General features: G+C 46.9%; 1 long non-coding RNA gene across 1 annotated transcript in view; it reads left to right on the forward strand.

The window, feature by feature from the left end:
* LOC138471662 (uncharacterized) overlaps nt 1–12,376 on the forward strand; it is a 496,524-nt gene extending 484,148 nt beyond the window's left edge. The window contains exon 5 of the long non-coding RNA XR_011268480.1: nt 12,302–12,376. This is a non-coding gene — a long non-coding RNA (uncharacterized lncRNA). The remainder of the gene's footprint in view (nt 1–12,301) is intronic.
* The last annotated feature ends 1,395 nt before the right edge of the window (nt 12,377–13,771 follow it).

Genomic DNA, 13,771 nt, shown 5'->3' on the forward strand with positions numbered 1-13,771 from the left:
CCCATTATGTCAACGCAGTCAAAGAGGCATTCGAGATGACGTGCAGTGTCTTCACAAAAACACGGCAGGTCACCTCGCATGCCCCGTTGACGCAACGCTATCCCAGCCAAGACAGGCTCAACCCGGTCCCGGATAGCCACGTCCGCAGGGAGAGGAAGGCCAGTTGTTGTGCGCCTATCCCCTCCCTGAAAACGGGTCTGGACGTAGGCATCCCTGCTGGTGCCAGATGATGCAGTCACAGGATCAGGGACAGGATTACACACAGGCACCTCCGCGGCAGCCTGTGCTGCCTCCTGTCCCTGCCCCTGCACTGCAACACTTGCACCATTGGAATCCCCACCTCCAGACCCCATGTGTGTCTCTTCCACGGCCTTCTCCTCCTCCAAACCCCCCACCAACCTGGATGACTCCATGCCATCTTCCTCAGTCGGACCCTGTGGGGTCTCAGCTGCCCCTTCTGCTGCCGAGGAGTCCATCTCCAACCTCCGCCTCTTGGCCCTACCCTCGGCAGCTTCTGCCTGGGACGCGGCACCAGACTCCTCACTCCCCAAAGAGATGACAATCTGGGAGGGGAGCCAGGCCTTACATCTCCGGCTGGTGGTGCGATCCCTGCCGCTTTGCTCCACAGCACCCTCTCCACCCTCTTCATCAGTTGATGCTGCAGACAGGGAGAGATAGAACACAGGCATCAGGACATTGTACAATGGACTGATAGACACATGACAGTTGTACATGAGTGGCAGTGTCAAACTTCAGACATGGCATCACACTCCCTAACACACATGTCATTTCTACTCACACATGAGCAATTCCACAGCAATATTGCACCAGGCAGCACCATCCATACATATACAACAGCATCAGAATCCGAAGGTGAGCCTGACGTCACATGAAACACAGTACACAACACATGCACACACACCAACACACTTACATGCAAGTGTACATGTCCACCAACTGTCAGAGTGATGAGATCGCCATCCATGTCACATCTGGCATTCAGCCTTCTACATGTCAGTGCCACATGCATCCATGTTGCATCACAGTTGCACACTTGTCAAATACACACACATGCACATGTACACAGTGCAGATACATGCAGCTGGAACCAACATCCATGTGTGACATAACAACCATGCCAACGTACATACACAGTAATTCAAACATGTGTGCTCCCACATCTGCATTTGGCCTGCATGCTTACCCACGCATACACCATCCATGTGTCAGCCTCACGCCCCTGTACATACACATCCATACATGGCCCTACAGAAACACATGTGCAACCTGTACACTACTGGCACACCACGACATGCACAGTGTCCAACCAGTATGCATGTACACTTACCGCTGGACTCCAGACGGGTCTGCCTCTCAAGGACCTGGACGTGGAGTGCTGAGCTTATGCGTTCCAGGACCCTCATTTGGTGGTCGGACAGGTGGCCCCGGCACCTTTTGGCATCTGCTGCCTTCAAGAGACGCCGGGCCTTATCGAGGGTCCTCGACCTGAAGTCCTCCCAGCGCTTCTTGACATGTTTGATGTCGCGGACTGCCACCCCCTCCTCGTTGATGGCAGTCACGATGTCCATCCAGATCCTGGTCCGTCCTTCATAGTCGGCACGCAAACTTCCAAAGAGGGCATCATACTGCCCCAAGACTTGCTCCACCAGGACACCAACTTCCCTGGCACTGAAGATGGTGGCCCTCTGCCTCTCTGGTAGGGGGTTGCCAGTGGTGCCAGATGGTGTTATGCCCGACATGGCAACCCCAGAGGCAGGTGTGGGTGGGCAAATGGGTCCTGGGGCTGGGCTGTGGAGTGATGGTATCCCAGTCGGGAGTCTTCAGTTCCAGCAGGGGTGGTCACAGCAACTACACCTGTGGCTGACTGCCAGGCAGCAAATAGCAGGGCACGTGGGCAGCAGGCAGGCAGCAGCATATGGCTGGTGGGAGCGTGCTCGGGGCTCTTGGGGGCAGTAATTCAGCCTTCTGGGCAGGAGTGGGGTCTTCGTTGTGTTGTCGCGTGGCCAGCTTGATACGGAGTGATTTGGCACGTGACAAAATTGCACGTCAGCGTGTAATTCGAGGAAAGGCCCTTAGCGCGTAAGTGTGTCTGTGACGTTATGTGCGTGGGTGCTTCCCTCGTGACGGGTGCATAGTGAATCAGCACGTGAATACACCGAACGTACACAAATTTATTGGACCAAAGGCCCTTTAGCGCATAAGCGCGTCTGTGACATGACGCGCAGTGGCGTTTCCCTCAACACGGGTGCATGTTCATCGTACATGTGCAAAAACTGCACGTCCGAGTGTCAGCTCATGTAATTGGAGGAAAGGGCCTTAGCGCGAACACACGTAAGTGACGTTGTGCGTGTAGGCCGAGTGAAAAGGTACGTGTAGCACGCCATTTTCTTGTATGTGCTTTTCGTGGAGAGCGAGTGGGTGAATTTTGTTCTTCTAGTCGGTTAACACGCGATTACTTCACAACGGTTCAAGTTCGTACTCCCTGTTATCTCTGACAGCGTTCAATTCTTATTTTGGCCTGTTTCCTCACTGCTTCTTTTGTCCTGTTTCCTCAGACAGCATACAATTCTTCTTTTGGCGGTGGTGTTGCCAACGCGCACCCGCGCATCTTTTTCACGTTCTTTTTCCAGACATACGGTGAGTCGCGCACGTATTTACCAACTGTGCTTGCCCCGTGTGTCACGTACCCCTTCAGAGGTCAGTGTAGGCTGCGTGTATTACGCATACCCTTATTTTTGTGTTTCTGGGTGACACAGCGTAGTGCGGGTTCATTTTTCCATGCACGTGGTCTACGAGGGGTTGTGTGCACGTTCATTTTTGTTTTCGGGGTGCCTGTGCATTGTGTGACACGTCATCTTCCCCCAGGGGTCACAGACAGCCTTGCTAGAGCGCTAAGGTACGAATTCCATCTAGTACCCTACCCCTTTCACCCCCAATTGCCCAGGACAATTGTTTACTGCTACTCCCATACGCACAACAACATCAGTGCCATGATTGGGAGGCGACCAAGCGGTAAGGGAGGCAAAGGTGGCTGACCCCCAAAAGGTGGGCGTGGTGGGTGCTGTAGGGGACATGGCCAGGATTTGCAGGGTGTCCCTAGACCCCCGTGTGTGGAGGACCAATCAGTGACACCCATGCACCCCGCCCCCATGGTTGTGGGAAACGTAGCTGACACCATCCTAGCTCAGCCCTTGTTGGACCAGCCAATTTTGACACCAGAACCAGCACAGGATGACTCCCAGGCTGACTTCCAGGTCAGCAAGTCTAAGCCATGTGTGGTGGTGCAAGTTGCTGTCACCAGGCCACGTGGATCTGGGGCAGCAATGTCATCTGCTGCCCCAAGTAGCCAGGGTGGGGAGGCTGCAGGGACAGCTGCAGCTCTATCCACCCCAGCTCTGAGTCTCCCAGCCGGGACAGTGTCGGTCCAGGTCCATCAAACCGATGTTGGACCTGCCAACATCACCCTGCAGCCAATGCCTGCACCAAGACCTATGGTCATAGTGCATTTGCACACTCCTAGTACCCAGTCCACCGGCGCTTCTGCCCATACTGACCAGAGTGGCGTAAGCCACTCAGGATCCGCACCACCTTTGAAAAAGAAGAAGAAGGGTGCTCTGGCAGTACAGGCTGAGACCCCAGACACGGCAACACACTCCGGCACGTCAAGGAAGCCTAGCTTTAATGACGCCGAACTTGATGCACTTGTGGCCTATGTGTCAGCACATAGCCGCAAAATGGTGGTGACTGCAGGGTGCAAGACCACACCTGGTCAACGTAAGGCACACTGGCAGACCATCGCCGACATCATTAGTGCCCTTGGATTTGTGAGGCGCACAGCTGATGATTGCTACAAGCGGTGAAACGCAGAGAAAAGAACAAGCTGGCCTCAAATCATGCCTCTACTCTGGTGACTGGTGGTGGGTCTCCACCAGAGGACAACCAACTCACTGAACATGAGTCTGTTGCTGGAACCTTTGTCACAGAGGAAGAGATCCAAGGTGTGGGAGATCTACCAGATTACGACACATTGTCCGGTGAGTGACAATGCATGTGTGTGTAATCCATGTGTATGTTGTTTGGGTGACAGGTTCTGATTGAGTGCCTGGTGAGGGTGTGTACTCCTGAGTGGTATGGGTCACCCATGTGCTACCTCCAAAATATTCACCGGCCTTGAATTTTGGTATGACAGTATCCCTTCTGCCCACAGTAGCCAATTAGCGCAACATTACTGCAGTTCCCCTTGAACTGTCATCTTGCAACAACATTGTTCAGATTTTTTCAAGGTTCATTCAGGCTGAATGTTTCAATTCCCCAATTTTTGCAACTCATTTATCAGCTCTCATGCCACATATGTGACATGCTTCTGTCATTGATTACACCCTTCTTTGGGCCACATTTGTTACCTTGTCATGTGAATGATAAAACCATTCAGGCTGATTGAGTATTGGCCTGCTCACATTGATTTTTGGTGCCTGTTTGAATTTGGTACATGATAGTTGTTTCCTGTCATGTTGAAGCGACCAACCATTGATGTATCCATCTGCCTGCCATCACTGTATTATTGTACACTGGATGTGTTGCAGTGTGTGGCACATGCATATTTTGTCACACTATTTTGCATTTTTCATCTCATCATGTCCATCTCACATGGATGGGTGACAGTACTCATTCACTGACATATGGCTGCACTTGTCAAATGTACCATGGCTATGCAACATGCCATCTGTGTGCTGGCATGTGTCATGTATGTGTATTGGACATGCCACTCACAGGCTAATGTGTGATGCCAGTGCTACCCAGCATGCAGCAAATGTGTTGCTTTTCCATCTTGGTGTCATCAGCATCTGCTTTTTGCCTCCCCTTCCAACTCAGTGACAGTGCAAGCATGCCAGGGTTATAGTCATGTGGGACAAGTGTAAATCATGTACTGGATCTCTGGCTTGTCAGGCCTATGTGTGTGCTATGGTGCTAATGCCTGTTTCCATTTTTTGTCTTTCATGTTTTTGCAGGTGATGACGCACTTGATGCTGTTGAGGTTGAGTAGATGGTGCAGACCCAGGAGGAATCTCAGCCACGACCGGGCACCAGTGGGGGACGTGGTGTGGTGGTGGGTGAAAACCCAATCTTACTGCAGACCATACTGTCCAGGGGTGTCTCTGGGTGCACCATTCCCAGACCTCTATTCAGCTGCTGAATCGGATGATGAGACTTATGTGCCGTCTCCGGTGAGTGTTTCTGGCAGGGATTCTGTTCTGTCCAACCCACCTGCACCAGGAGAAGAACCCTCTATGGGGATATCGATGTTGGTAAGTCCGCCTTTGGCGGTTAAAGATGCAGGGTCACACTCCACAACATCTGATCCTGTTCCTGGGCCAGCAGATCAGAGGGGGAATGCAGTCCTGCAGCCTCATGCAGTGCCAGCACAGCAAGGTGCAGATCGCCTTGCCCCAAACAGGTGTGGTGCCCGCCGACGCGGTGGCCGTTCACCACCAGGCAATACTGTATGGGAAAACTCCATGTACAGTATAGCAGCCCAACAGGGAGCATCTGTTGAAATGATGGCTCAGGCAATGGAGAGGGTGGCCACTTCCATTCCCCCCCCCCTGAAAGTCAGATGGAGCAACAACATCAGCCAACAGACTCCATTTGCCAATCACACAGGGAAGCCATGTTGGCGTCCAACAGGGACCGACGGGCGGCACTGGAACTCTGCGCAAAGCTATATCTATAGTGTCACAGGGCCACAGGGAAGCCCTGAGGGTAGAACTCCATAACCCATAACATGAGGCTTCCCGAAATTTTTGGTCAGAACAGCAGCTGGAGCAGCTCACATGTTCGCTCTCAGCTGAGCTGCAGGCAACTCGGGAGGAGATCCGAGCATCACGGGAGGCCATGCGTGCTGAAATGCAGGCAACCCATTAGGTGCTGCATGGGGATCTCCGTACTATCATCCTCCAGAACGAGACCTTCCACACCTGCATGCTTGCTGCCATGGAGGACCATACCAGGGCTTTGCGTGGGCTGCCTCCCATAGCACCACCACCTCCTGATGCAACAGCAGAGGGTGATGAGAGCGACAGCAGCACTCCTCCCACACTAGCGTAGCCGTGCAGGCCATGAACCCATGGAGGTATTTTGTTCCTCGCAACTTCCACACAGGTGGCTGTTGATGTGCACCATGTCCTCGAACCACCTGGGTGCCCCCCCTTCCTGGCCTCCACATAGCCATTTTAGATTTTTTATTTTATTTACAGTGTGTTGCCTTGTGTGGCTCCCATAGGCATCCACTGTGTATTCAAGCTGGGCACATGCTGGCTTGTCCTGTGTTTGGGTTAGATGCTTGGGTTCCTGACACACACACCCCTCCTGTGTCCGTTTCCATGGGCATGCAAAGGGTGTGCCCAAGTGACAGTGACTTACACAGTGACATTGGGCTCCCATGAGCTGTGTGGGCAGTCTGTAGTCAAAACTGTGTGTACATCCCTAGTGGGAATTGTTGTTGTATTGAACACTGCATGGTGTATTGATATGTGCTTGTGCATCCATGTTTTCCTCCTTATTCGCAGGTACCTTCTTTATGTCTTCACAAGGCCGTCTCCTTTGTGGATGCAGTTCATGTTGTATGCTGTACACTGACACATTTGCCTGACGTCAACACTCTGCAGTTGGAAGGGGTGGTTGTGCGGGCTTATTCAGGTTGTAAAACGTGCACTACTTTCATTTGGTACTGTCATAATTTAGCAATGTTTCATCCTGTGTTGCTGTATTGTGTTGCTGGTAAGTATTTGGTCATGTGTGCTGTCTGTTTCTGTATTGGGGGAAGAATGATATTAGTAAGTTGTAGAAAATTAAGTGTGCACTGTTAAAAACCTATGAAATGTACTGAAAAGACTTTCTTAAAGGGACGTTATGGTTCAGTTGCACTAATAAAAACCTATGACATTCATTGAAAAACATTGTTAAATCGAAGGGACGTTATGGTTACAAGTAAAACCGAAAAACCTCAGAAATTTGCCAGTTATGGTAAGCTATGTAACCATAATTCGCAGCACTACCATTCACTGCTAAGACTAACACCCAAAATGTACGTATTCATTGAAAAAAATATAGTTAAGGGACAATTAAGGTGATCAGATTTAATGCAGCGAAACACTTGAAATTCAGGAGATCTGAGAAGTGAAGATCATCTTTACTGAAAAAGGGCTCGGTAAAGTGTTGTTAAATTGAGCAGATTTAATGCCACAAAACCGTTGAAATTCAGTGCATTTGAGAAGTCATCACCAGCTTAACTCGGCACATTCACGTTGATTTCCCCCATAATGCAATGTCCCCCATAATGCCATTATGTATGTCATTGTGACTCCTTTCATTTATAATATGTATGCGCTCATGGGTTTTCCAACGTGAACGCATCGAGTTCAGCTGGTCATGACTTCCGACATTTGCTGAATTTCATGGGTTTTGTTGTGTTAAATCTGCTTAACTTAACTACGATTCAACTAAAGTTGTTTCTGTGAATTTTAAGGGTTTTGTTATGCCATAGCTTTTTTATGGGCCTCTAAAAAATGGCCTTCGGTCATGGCCGTGTCCACTGCAGATGTTCCTTCAATATTTTTCTTTTGGACCCACTAGGTGGCAATGGGATTTGGCTCTGGCCAGTACACATATCTTTCGGGCCCACTAGCCAGGGCCTTTTCTTTTAAAACACTACCTTTCTTTCCCGCTAACTAGCCATGGTCTTCGCCATGACCATTGGCCCCATCTTTGGCAGGGGCCCATTTACATGTTGTTCCAATAGCTTTCATCCAGCCCCAATAGACATGGCCTTTGACCATGCCTAGTGCCCATGGCCTTCAGCTGTGGCCACACCACTAGGTTTCTTTTGGGCACACTAGCCACAGCTTTTCCCTGTGGCCCCTTAACATGCTTCCCACTGGGTTTCGTTTGGGGCCCACTAGTCATGGCCTAAGGCCATGGCCACTTTCCATATTGCAACATTTGGTTCCTTAAAGTAACCCAGTAGCCATAGTCTTCGACTGCACCCATTATCACCCACCTCATTGTAGCTGTGAAATTCCCCCTATTTTTATATTAATCTAATTTTTTTAGAAAACGTTTTCCCCATAACTGCGGTCATAAATGTACTAAAGATAACCGCATTGTCGGTAAATTCCCACAAATAACTGCGGTTATCTGTCAAAAGCACACAAAATCCACAACTCTTCCCTGCCCTCCCAGGCACTCAACAAGTTCCCCCTCCTCATGCCATGCTCCCCCACTCCCCTTAAGTTTGTTTACCCTCCCTAGCCCCTTCCCATCCCCTCCAACACACGTCCTTTTGTCTGATGCATTTTAATTTTAGTTTTCTATCATAACCGCGGTTATGATCGAAAATGTTTGAGCTCTAAACTTGGTCCTCAACCATACCCCCCATATTTCCCAATTTGACATGGTTTCCTCTTCTCCCCCTCCCCACTTCTAGCCTGATGTCAGTTGATCCTTTTTCCTCCTTCAAATGGCATTTTTTCCACTTTTCATTTTTGGCTAACCTCAGTTATAACCACGGTTATCTCGCCCATCAATCAACAAAAAAAAGGCAGCTTTTTCATTTCTGAAAAACCTAACTGATTGTATAATAATTTCTATGATTGGTTATTTATAATGCATTTAATACACCGAGGTTTCTAAGCGGAGACCCGGGGATTGAACCTGCGTTGCTCTTTGTCGTCTAGCTCCCATAGTGAGCGTGTTGCCCCTGAGCTATCTTCTTGAGACTGATGCATTGTGGGAAACATATATAGCTCGAATTTTAGCCGAAGGGCACACCCCCATGTCCATCAAATATTTGAACAGATACAGGACGTAATAACCACAGGCCCCTCCCAGAAATTGCATTAGCCTCTCTCAGACTGTCTAATGCAAAGCACCAAAACAGATACAAAGGTTTTAAGGAGCAAGGGGCACCCTGGTCTCTGTCGAATATTTTAGAAACACCTGGAGGGATTTTCCCCAAACTAGGAATTTAAGTCAACGGGCCTCATTACGACCCAGGCACTAATGGGTTAACGGCGCCGTAAAAGGCTGCGGCGCCGTTAACCTATTAACGCCTAATTACGAGGTCCCTTTGCGGGACCCGACCTTAACGGCTGGTTTTACCAGCCGTTAAAGTAGGGACCCGCAAAGGGACCTTGGTGCTAAGTATGGTGCTGCAACTTGCGGCACCGTATTTAGCGCCTTCCCCATTCCCATTGAGCACTATGGGGCAAAAATGGGAATGGGGAAGGGCCATGGCGGCATGGGGAATTTCCGCCCCGCCAACCTTGTAATGGGGTGGTAATTCCCCATTCCGCCATGGCGGACACCGGCATGGACCATGGTGCTAACAGCACCATGGTCCTCCGCCTGGGTCGTAATGAGGCACAATGGGTTGTGCCCAAATTGTTTCATATTTGGTCCAAATCTTCCAAGTGGCTTTCACGCTATGGCTGTTCAAAAACAGAACTTTTTCTCTATGGGAATATCAATGTGAGTAGGCTGAAAACAGAATTTTTTTGTTTTCTTAATATCTTTTTTAAATGTCTAACGAATTGTTCCTAAAATGTCAAGTTCAGTGGGGCTCTTGACAAACCGATTGTTTGAAAAATTTCATCCAAATCCATCCAGCAAGTCAAATGTTATAATCCTTGCTCAGCCTTGTCTGAGGAGAAATTACTTTCTTCTGCAGGAAGTTCCGGAAGAAGTGTGAAATGATGAAAAAGAAGACATGCAACGTCACATGAAGCAGAAATGACGCACCCAGAAGAGATGTCAATGAAGCAAGAATATAGAGCTTATAGAATCTGATGACAAAGTAGTGAATTAGGCAACATTTCGGGAGCGAAATGAAGATTGCCAAAACATTTTACAAATGTACAGACGCAGTAAAGCAAGTAGACACAGTAATCATAAGGCTGGCTACGTAGTGAATAGAATGCAGGCGATGAGCCAATGTATATACATGTAGGAATGTATAGAATCTGGATGTTCAACAATGCACTTTAGCAAACTTGGACCCTGTGAATGAAAGGGCTGGAAGTGTGGTGCAGCAGAATAGAATAGCTGATGACGAAGGAAGATTCAAGAAGGCTTGCCTGGCCCAGTGTCAAGAGTCGGATGCCAAAAGCTTGGTTATCCACCCGAGAAGATACAATAAACGTGAGAAGTGAGCTGAGCTCCTGTTTGAGGTGTAATGAAAAAACACTAAGGTTTCTTCATTTAATAGTATTAAAATGCAACGAAGGAGCTCAAAACGTGGTCTCTAGTCACATGGTCGGATGAAAATAGACTCGGGGGTGAGCTATACCGAGACCAGAAGATAAGGCCATGCCTTTACTCCCTTTTATTCTCAGGCACATTGAGCCTTCACAAGGCCGAGTTCAAACGCATTAATTGAGTGGCAGACCGCAGGAGTGATGATGGATATTGGGCTAATTGGGTGGGGAGGCATGGCCAGGCCAACCCACCAGCACCTGGGGTACATGCTTGAGTGCTGCTATCGAGTGGACTATTCCAGAGGGTTACAAGCATGCCAACCAATTGTAGAGGGCCACTTAGCAAAGAGCCGTATAGTTTGAGAAGCTAATAGAATGTTGTGTATTTTCATGAAACAGAAGATGACTTGCACTTGGGGTGGGCTCAGTTGTCCAACTGAAAATCACAACCCCATAGAAAGTATTCATAGATGTTCCCTTTAAGCCTATCACATCCCCTAGTAGGTCTTCTTGTTTTGCCTCCTAGTATGATGTCGCTTATGTTGAATGTTTTGTATAAAGTTGTGTTTTTATGAAATGTACTGAGGGAACTTGTTGAGCAATCTGTGCAGCATCCATAGATGTCCGTTGTACTCCCTGTTTTAAAAAAATGTTATTAAAACAGTTAATGTTTGCCAACTTTTTGAGATGGTCTTATTACTGATGTATGAGTAAGATCTGCATCCCCATCCATCTCAGATACTGTTAACTCGTCTTAAAGGACCCACTCAGGTGCATAGTTTTTCTGTGCCTTGTTCCGGCTATAGGTCATTACTTGGTTGTAGTCAAAATTCTCAACATTTTGAGCTCTAGGGGTGGGTGACAACACACTGTTTATTTTTTTGGGGTTGAGACTCGATTTACATTAATGGAGGGATAAGGGGCTTGTCAGGTAAATCAATTGATTACCTGGTGGGTGTCACCCACTAAATGCGTGTGAGTTCAGAGGTATGGTGTAGTGCATAGATGGTCTAGATCCAAGGTGGAAACATGATGGCACTGCACTCAAAGTTAATAAGGCAGATAATGGGTGAAGATTGATGTGACATGCCCTTAGGTCTATTTGTTCAGCAATTGTAGAGAGAATTGACATAGTTACGGTTTAGGGTAAGGTGTAACTTTAGAGTTTATTTATAGCAGCGTAGCAGGTAAGATCATGTAGAAAGTGTCACTTTGGTTGTTGGGATCAGGGACGGCTGGAAGGTTTCCTCTACGTTACTTGGGTCTGCCTAGGGGGAGGCCGAAGTTTGTTACAGGGTGTGTAAGCTTTTTAAAATGGCGGTGATACCTATGTTGTGAGAATCTCTCTTGTTTTGGGGGGTGTACATGTTTAGTAATGAGTCACTGGCCCAGTGTATGGGCCTTTGCATGGGTTATAGTTGTCATTGGCCATGTACACTGCTTTGAAAAGGATCTGATTTCTTTTTGGACATTGGGGCTCTGCCTGAGATGAAAATATATTTTGTAATGAATTGTTTTTTCATTGAAGATGAGGGTCTGCACATTTCTTGACATAGTAATTTGCCATGCAACAATATTTAAAAACGAAAGGAGATGATATCTGACATAGTGAACAGAAAAAGAAATGTAATCCCTTTCTATGTTCCTGTAATGTGCTGCGGATGTGGAGAGGATGGGAGTGTAGCAAGAACATGTGATCCACTAAATAAGTGGGGCAATAGGACGGGGGATGGAGGAAGTGTGCGTGAGTTCTTGGAGGGTTGCAAGGGAAGAGAGCAGATACCTATTCCCTGTTGCTGTATCACAATCGACATGGCAATACTTCTGTGACTCCAGTCATCTGATTGGGCGAGTGGTGTCCCCTTGGTGTGAATAAAATTCATAGAATTATAGCAAAATTATCCATACATTATTTGTTTACTGAAATGAGTTTCCTGTTGTGTTTCAATTAAGTTGTATTTTAGGGCAGGTGTTTCTGTTACCTTTTCCAGTTGTAACTATGACATTAGACATGTTTTTCTTCTTCTCAGCGTGACTTCAAACGATGGCATAAGGGAAGCAGCAGAACCGTGAGAACCGGTGCCAGCATTACCTTCAGGCAAGTGTAGTATGCAATAATGTTCCTAAGTATAACTGTGCATCTCCTGAAAATGTTTGTCATAAAACATTAATACTAGTGATTATGCAACCTGTATGGGTGGACCTGCAGATAGTAGTAGTGAAGCCATCAGTTCAGATCTGGACATTGCTGGGATATCTTATAATGCTAAGCAGGCAACAAATACACAGACAAGGAACAAAAACATAGGTAAGCAAAGTACTGGGAAACAGTTTGATGCATTGAAACAGCATTCAAGGAAATATAGTGGTAGAAATACGCTGTGGTTTACATAAGTGCACCACAAGATGTTTGACTGGAGAGACTTTTCAAATCTTTTGAAGACGGTAGAAAATAAACATTCCTATCTTGCTCAATTTAAGCACAAAAACGAACCTGAGAGTCTAATGGAGAAAACGATTGGGTTGAAGAGAAAGTTGTTCATTGTGATTGTCCGTTGCATGAGAAGATTGAGAAAAGTCATACATGAGCTTTCAAAGAGTTTGTTTAAATGTAAGAGAAAGATTGCTGGTAAGAATTTCTGTGAAATATATGGAGGTAAGTGGTTGCACACCTCTCACACTGAGTGGTATTTTAATGAATTAGAAACAGAGAAGCAGCGTGTGCTTAGAAATTTATATCCATTGACAGTGTTTTTTATGTTTTTTTTTGTCGAATTGCTTTTTTGGGAATAAACGTATAAAAAAATATAGGAGGTTGTGGGTAAGAGCATATAAGGGGGGCCTGAATAGGGTAACATTGAAAAGGAATGAGCTTTTTGTTGGGGGGGGCACCCCAAAAACAAAAATAAAATGTTTCAATGAGTTTTTCAAGGAAAAGAAATTTGGAAGAAAACCCATTAAAAACACTGCCGATGAATGAACATAGAACCCTTCAAACATTCAAAACCTGTTGTGGAGTGGATGTGTTCTTCGTTGTGCAATATTCAAAAGCGATATTGCGCAATGTTGATGTCATTTCTTACTCATTTCCACACGAGCAAACTTGAGAAAAAACAGATAACAATACTTCAATGTATGGATCCTTGTGAATTAAGTGTATTCACTGGTGTACAGGGTCACTCTTAGCATGTTTAGGTGAAGATAAATATTCTAGAACGTTCCACGATGAATGCATGTTAGCAGCTTATTGTGATAAAATGCATCACCTACTATAACTATTTGTTATACTTTTGTAAGGCACCAGGTAGTTCACTTGAACTTTTAAGCAAGGTATTGACTTTTGGTATTGTAGAGGAACTGAACACGGTAACAAAATCAATACAGGAGACATACTATGAATCAAATGCCTCATTTTAGGAGATTGCTGATGGATCAGGTGAAATGAATGTCATGCCTTCCAAAGAAGTAATACTGGGAAAACATGGGAAAGGTATGTCTCT

The sequence above is a fragment of the Ambystoma mexicanum genome, chromosome 8 (assembly GCF_040938575.1).
Source record: "Ambystoma mexicanum isolate Mex_15411 chromosome 8, UKY_AmexF1_1, whole genome shotgun sequence".
Classification (NCBI taxonomy): Eukaryota; Metazoa; Chordata; class Amphibia; order Caudata; family Ambystomatidae; genus Ambystoma; species Ambystoma mexicanum.